This window comes from Podarcis bocagei (assembly GCF_964188305.1).
Source record: "Podarcis bocagei genome assembly, chromosome: 5".
Classification (NCBI taxonomy): Eukaryota; Metazoa; Chordata; class Lepidosauria; order Squamata; family Lacertidae; genus Podarcis; species Podarcis bocagei.
This window is the reverse complement of record NC_138129.1, coordinates 39,706,185-39,713,769: the sequence shown is the minus strand read 5'-3', so window position 1 is coordinate 39,713,769 and position 7,585 is coordinate 39,706,185. Positions and strand designations below refer to the sequence as shown.

The following is a 7,585-nucleotide window of genomic DNA, read 5'->3' as shown; positions in this document are numbered from 1 at the left end:
CCCCGCTTCACTGGAGACAGTCAGCTTGCATTTGCAGGCTCTCAAAAGGATCCCCTTCAAGAGCCACTTTTCTGCAGGTTTGGCTTTACTTAAAAAAGGTATGGAGTGTAGGGGAAAAGTGAGGTTTGCTAACAGATTTGCAAAGGTGCACTTATCCCTGGAGGGTGAGGTTCTGGGTGGGTGGAACCAGGTAGAGAGATTCCATTCCCTATTGGTTAAGTTATTTAGGTAACTGGAACCCTCCTGATGCATAAAACAAATAAAGACTCACACTGATGGACACCACCTTGAATGGGCAGACATTTAGTCCTATATCTGAGCTGCTTGTTGTATTGTTTTTAAAATACTTTTAACATGAGTTTATTGCTTTCTTTTTCTTTTCTTTTTCAGTGTTCAATTGATTTCTCTTCCATTTCCCCTGCCTATCTGCATGAACAATATAACCTTGATTGAAATCTATTCTCTTCTATTTTTATTTTGCTTTTTTTAGAGCAAGTTTTTTTAAAAGCAAAAGGTAATTTATATTCTATTTTCTCTTCCTTTTTCTTTCTCTTGATTCAGATTTTTTGTTTGTTTATTTGTTTTTGTAATGGCTTAAAGTAAAAGCCAAGGTGCCCCAGGCCTGGAACTAATCAAAACTGATCAAAATACAGGTGAGTTACTATACAGTTTGATTATATTTGTTTGTTGTTGCTGCTGTTATCCTTTAATGTAAACATTTGCTGATAGTTAAGGAAAGGACAGAATAGGGAGTTATGTTACTGCAGAGCCAGGACTGGAAAGGATACACTATGTCTCAAAGCCTGTATATACTTAATTGGAAGTAAGCCCTGCTAAAAAGGAGAGATGTATTTTCAAGTAAACATGTTGAAGCTGCAGAAAGTATAACATGAAATGAGGTGCAGGAAGAAAAAGAATATGGAATGCAGAATGTCAAAACTGTTGCATTTTACCTTTAGGAATCCATGCAGTCCCAATTTAATTAGCAGAGAAGAACATGCTTATTTATTTTGTATATACACATTCCTTTATGGTGTTCATCTAAATGTACCCCAACAGCCAAATTCCAAATTTCATTGAAGGCAATGTACTGTGTCAAGCATCTGTGCATGTGTCCTTTTTCTCCTTAATTTGCATTTTGGGTACACTCACAAAACCTTTACTGTAAAGAGACTTGGCCTGAATGACCCAGGATTTCACCCTTAAGAAAGATTTTCAACACATTCCGTCTGTAGCTGGGATGGTGGCGGGAGGCAGGGAATCCCCCCCAAAAAGTGCCCAAGATTCTGTGAAGAGATAATGGCTATGAGAAAGTCAAAGCAATATGAATTACAGCAGTATCAACTGATCACCAGTCTTGTTAATATTCTCTCCTTAAAAAGACCCAAGGTTTTAAATCTATATTTATTTGTCTAGGATTATAAAGTACCTTGAATTCAAACAGGGATAAATTGCTGTTTTCATTGATATTAGAATGTAAGCAGAAAAAATAACTGGCAGAATGTCTTGATCTGTATGGGGAGATTCTCACCCCCACCCCCTGCTCTCTTCCCCCCAAGTGCTCATATGCTATTCCCACAGCATCATATAATGAAAAGGAAAGGAGAAAGACCTCCTCAAAACAGCTTTAAAGTTTTGGGGAATTGATCTTTCAGAAAGCTGCCTAAAACCAGCCAGTTCATTCAAGAATGGTTTGAATAACCACTCTGGGCTCTTCAAAGCCAGCCACATGAATCAGGTTAGAATCAAAGAATCATCGAGTTGTAGAGTTGGAAAGGACCCCTGAGGGTCATCTAGTCCAACCCCCTGGGGTGCAGGAATCTCAACTAAATAATACATGGCAGGTGGCCATCCAACCCTGCTTAGAAATCTCCAAGGAAGGCAGTCCAATTTGTGCAGCAAGCCCCTCAAACATAAAAAAGGTAGAAAGATTTTCGAATGAAAAAGCTTGGTATTCCAATGACTTGGCTTGATGTATAATGCATGGACCCTTTCAAACATTCATTCCATTATATAAATGAATGGAGGGAGGTTGAGACTGCAGGTTGTAGGTTGAGGTTGTGGACTGCTAGCCCACCTTTGATATTCCCAAGATGCCCATGTTCATAGGAACCTAAACCCGCATTGGTTTTCTAGACACACATACACCTAAGCATACATTCATTTTCTATGCATGATGCATCGGCTGCAAAAATTGGAGTGTATAGTTTACAAGTAGAATGCCTACACAGGTTTGGGTATATGAATCATAGAATCGTAAAGTTGGAAGGGACCCCACGGGGCTTCTAGTCCGACCCTGTGCAATGCAGGAATCTCAGCTAAAACATCCAAGACAGATGGCTTAAAATCCTCCAGTGAAGGAGAGTCCACCAATGTCCAACATCTCTGATAGGAGCATATGCTCTTGTGCGAATGGTGCCTTGAACACATAACAGTTAAAGGTTGGGGTCAGATAGCAAACACGGCTTCACCCCTCCATGCATTCATTTCTCCAAGGAAATGGACAACCTTGTGGGGCTTATTTTAGGGGATGACACAGGAGAGGCCTCTCATCAGGAGAATATGTATCTGTAGCACTTCAGACACATGGAAACAACTGAAAGTTCAGCACATGAAATATTGTCCTCTCTGAGCACAGAAGACAGCTTTTGGGAAGAAAGCTGTCTTCCTTTCTTTGAGCATATGGTAGCTCTGCCTAATAAATTAGAATATAGCTTGCATTAATGTGCCCAGGAAACATTGAAGATCATTCAGAGGACAGTTTTTAAGTTCACTCAGACCTTTCCGATAGAATTTGATTTGAAATTTGGATGCAAATGTATATAGTAATAGTTCTTTACCATCTCTTTTCAAAACTCTCTTGGAAACTAATGCAAGATTGTCTAAAACAGCTCTGATTAAGGTCTATCAGACAGGTATGGTTTAGTACACTTGTTTAATGATCCTGCAAAAAGGAATTTTGGATGTCAGCTCCTTCTGTGGAATGTGCTTCATCACATCGCCACAACACCCATCTAATTCTTGTAGCCATTATCACTTTGGTAACCTGCAGTTTGCTTATTAGGTAGTTATTGGCTGGGAGCATTACTAATGTCCTCAGCTTGGTTTTAATTCTATTCAAGTTTCATGCACCCTAAAGGCTTGGCCTTGGAAAGGGTTAACGCTTTGGGAAGCAAGCTGAGAGTTTGGGGGCTGATCTCACCCAAGACCAGTAGAAACATGCCTAATGAAAATGCATTACAAAGAAGTCAGGTTTGCAGGGAGGAATTTCAGCAGACAGGTTCCTTTTGTTCTTATGAAGTTCCCAAAAACCTCCAAACAAGTCTTAACATACCCAAGGGAGAGGACTTGCAAAAGCAGGTCCGTACATTAAAAGAAAAGCCTTCAAGCATTTTGAAGACCTGTATCAGCACTTCTGTGGTTTAGTAACTCAGGATTTAGAATCTTTGCTCGCTATCACAAGATCTCATTATCTCTGCAGGGGAATATTCACAACACAATCTGTTTCTACCAAAGCTACTTTTCTAAACATTTTTGCAACTCAATCCTATCCGCCTATACTCAGAATTATGCCTCACTAGGGGTGTATTTCTAAGTAAATGCCAAACATTTATTTCTTAATGATTTAAAAATTTAAGAAGGAACTCTGTCAGTATAGGGCTTAAATTGGCTTCATAGATCTTGGACCCATTTATTAGACACTATAAGGAACATTATTTGGAAACATTTAAAAAGAACCCAATCCTATACACATATACTTGGAAGTAAATGTGCATAGGGTGTGAAAGAAAGATGATGTTGATGCAATTTCCTTGAGATTTAGGAAAAATGAACTCTGTCCTATGCTCTAGAATGAATGCTCTATAGGACATTTGAGTTTGTTTTCTCTGCTTCTCAGTTTGATCTCTATGAAATGGTAGGAACATCCCTTTTTTGCTTCACAGCTAGATTTTGGATGTAAATTGGACGGCAATCCTATGTACACTTACTTAGGAGCAAGTCCCATTAAATTCAGTGAGGCTCACCTCTAAGAGAACCACTTTGAGGTTTGTTTTTTACAATCAAATGGTCAATCATTTTTATGAAATTAAACAAATAAATATAGAGGACTGGACTGGACTGTTAAATCAATGATTGGGAATTATAAAATGTTAGTTAAGGTATTCGTAGATATAAGGTTTTCTTTCCTCCTATGTAAAGTGGAAATGATTATTTCTTTTCTCATGGTGATTTTTCTGACATCATTTTTATGCACTTTTTTGGTCCCACCCTTTCTTGTGCTTTTCTGTTCTTTTATTTGTATTATTTGGAAAATCAATAAAGATGCACCTTTAAATGGAAGCTGCTATTCAACATCCGAGAGTGAATGTTAAATAAAAGTTTCCACAATTAAGTCAACAAGCTGTGAAATAAAGCAAGCTCGTCTTCCCACAAAGGATGAAAATGATGATTTGCTCTCTTTGAAATTCATTTGAATAGCGCCATTTTAAACTTCACTGTATGAATTATCCTTCTATGTCTGCGAAAACTTTGAATGTTCCCTTGTTCATGAATTTTCTTCCTTTGATTACTTTTCCCTGTAAGATCTTTGGGGTCATACCCACATTTTCTTCTGTATTTCCACAGGGTGTAATAAAACAGCAGTTTTATCTCCAGTGGGTTCCTCAGGCACATCCACAAAACAAAACCAACCCCTGTCACAGGTGTAACAAATTTTCTACCACAATAGCAGATTGTGAAAACAATAAAGTAGGTGTTGCTTTCAGTCCATAACTATCCCAATACTTCTGTCCATACCACTCTGTTTGCATAAGACTGTGGCCTGCCCTTTCTATTACATTGTGTCACATGTCTATTACATTGTACACTGAATTCTTGTGCGACATTTTGGTAGCTTGTTGAAAATACAGAAGTAACAGGATCCATTACATGCTAGACCCTTTAGGCAACTGATGTCCATGTGGACCCCTACCTATTGTGACAGAAAATGAGATACAGTAGTGTGAAAGCATCAGCCACCTGAATTTACCCTAAGAGAGAAAAGATTCCAGGCAAGATTAGAAATAATCCATTAGGTTTTGCTGGGGGCTTGTTTATACTAAGTGTTATCTAACTATTTGCCTACAGATGTTCATCCATTTCAAAAGTCGGTATTTCTGAATTATTATAAATGTGAGGACAAATGTACAGATGTGAAGCATCTGATCCTCAAAACTAGACGACAAGTCCAACAAATGAATAACAACCGCAAGCTTTCCCAGAGATATTGTAATGATCTCTGCTGCAAAGATAGCATACGGATAATCCTTTAAGTGCTTCAGAATTTCTTGCCTGCTGATAGAGTTCATGACAAAAGGATAAATCTAAAGAGAATGAGAATACAGAGAAAAACAAATCCTCTTCAATGTCCCTGTGTGCTAAACAAAAAGATGATGTACTGGAGGAATAGTTTGAAATGGGGAGGGGGGGAGTATCCAGGCATAAAGTATATTAAGTAAACAATAAGGGGGCCTGATACAAATCTTCCCCAACTTGCTGCCCTTCAGAAGCCTTGGGCAGAAATGTGCATCATCCATGATCATTGGCCAAGCTGATGGGAGTTTCCATCTAAAACATCTAGGGAGTGTCAGGTTGAGGGGGGAGAGCTGTACAAATACTGCCTTTAATGTTTTCCAGTGTTAATTTTCACTCAACCTGTGTCTGCTACTGACTTTTTTTCTCATGACATGTTTGTTTGCCCCAGTCACCAAGGTACACAAAGAAAGTTCCATGGATTCTGTTGTCCTTCATTCCACCGGAGTCTGTCTCATAACAAATCAGATTTCAGTGGAGTGAAGCGCAAGAGGCATGGAGTTGAATCAGCTGAGCATTCACACTGACGCCAGTGAGGAAGACTCTTTAGAGAAGAAAGAAACCTGGTTAGGTGAGCAATCCCAGCAGAAACTGAGCATGCTGGGGGAAGTGGCAATGAAAAGAAGAGTGGCATAGAGCATTTTAATTGCCTGTTTGCACTTTGAATATATTTGGGGAAAACATTTTGAAAATCTACGGACATCCTGTGTGTTATTATTTTTTAAAGTAAAGGTCTATAAAAGTTTGCAAGCTGCTTCCTTGAGACTTAAATACCTTATGCATTTTGTATTTGAACTTGTCTTCTTCTTGCAATTTGCATTCTGTGAGAGTTTTGTTTGCTTTTCAACTTCACTTTTCCAATTGGGAGGCAACCAAGCACCTTCATACACTTGACTTTCCTTGCTTCAGCACTCTCAACTTTCTGGCAAAACTCTCTTCAAATATGAGGGCCATTTATTTTGTAAAAAAACCAAATGTAAATAAGCTTTACATTGGAGGGCATTTCAGATTTTTCAAGTGGCGTACAAGATGTATAATTTTTAAGGTGTCAGTGTAAATTTTGCAAAGGTTAATGCAGTTAAACATTTTCGACATACACAAATGTCACATCTCCCACTAATCATTCAGCAAATGTAATTGCCTTTTCATAGCTTTCAACTCCCTGAGACACAGAGTGGGAAAACAAGGACAGGCAAATTTCAAACAGCACCAAATAATGCCTTTGCACTGTCAGCATCCATTATTTGCCCTGAAAGATTTAGTGCTCAGTTCCAAAAATGTACAGGCCTGTATTCTTTTCTCCTACTTCCTTCCTAGTCTTAATTTTAGAGCAATTTTGAAAAAACTCAAAAGGCTGCAGCCTTTTGTGATATTCCTTAGAAACCCAGACCTCGGCAAGAATTCTGTCATTGCAGACGCCCACTTTCAGTTTAATGTGAAGATGTTGGCACTGTTTTATTGAACCCATTGTCACATTGCAGCAGTCCAGCCTCACATATATTTGTGACAACTAAGCAGAATTACCAATCCTGAATATCCCTCAAAGGCAGTACATCTGCAGGACCCTGCCCCTGCCTGCCCCAATGATACGAAAGCTCAAAATTAAATAGTCAAAGTTCTCAACTGCTAAATAGAATTAGGCTAGAGATACACAGGACTTGGACACAGATGCCCAGTATGTACATCTGATCCCTGAAAGCCAAATTTGCCTACTCTAAAGTCAAGCTGGTTCTCACCCATCTAGGTGGGGGAAAGGAACTATAGTCTGTGGTGTATTTGATTCTACGGTGAATCTCAATGGAGTACAGTTCCACACACATTAAAGCTAGTTTGCAGAGGGAATCTGCTCCTGAACTTCCAGTGGCAAAGCAGGTATATTGAGTCCTGATTACATGGACACAATTCTCAGTTGCAGGTATATGTGTGCGTTCCTATATGTGTGCGTTCATAGAGATAACATTTCCACAATGTATTTGACATAGACCACCATATTAAACTTACTACGGTGAAATCAGTGGGGCTAACTTCTGAGTAATGTGTTTCAGGTTAGGGCATATACATCTGAATGATCTGACATGAACTGCAATGTCACCTCACATCATGAAGCAATATTCATGTATTGATCTCTTTGAGTCCATAAAGCAACATCTGGCCCTAATTGTAATCAATGGGTGGTTTTAAAATGCTTGAAATTTCACTTGAAAAGAAGATGAAATTGATTTGTCTCTGTGTT

The 7,585-nt window shown here is 38.8% G+C and overlaps 1 long non-coding RNA gene across 1 annotated transcript; it reads left to right on the top strand.

Moving 5' to 3' along the window:
• Positions 1–267: 267 nt before the first annotated feature.
• LOC308587546 lies at positions 268–7,366 on the top strand. The gene is made up of 2 exons (XR_014008433.1): positions 268–653; positions 7,097–7,366. It is a non-coding gene; the product is annotated as an uncharacterized lncRNA (long non-coding RNA).
• Positions 7,367–7,585: the final 219 nt, after the last annotated feature.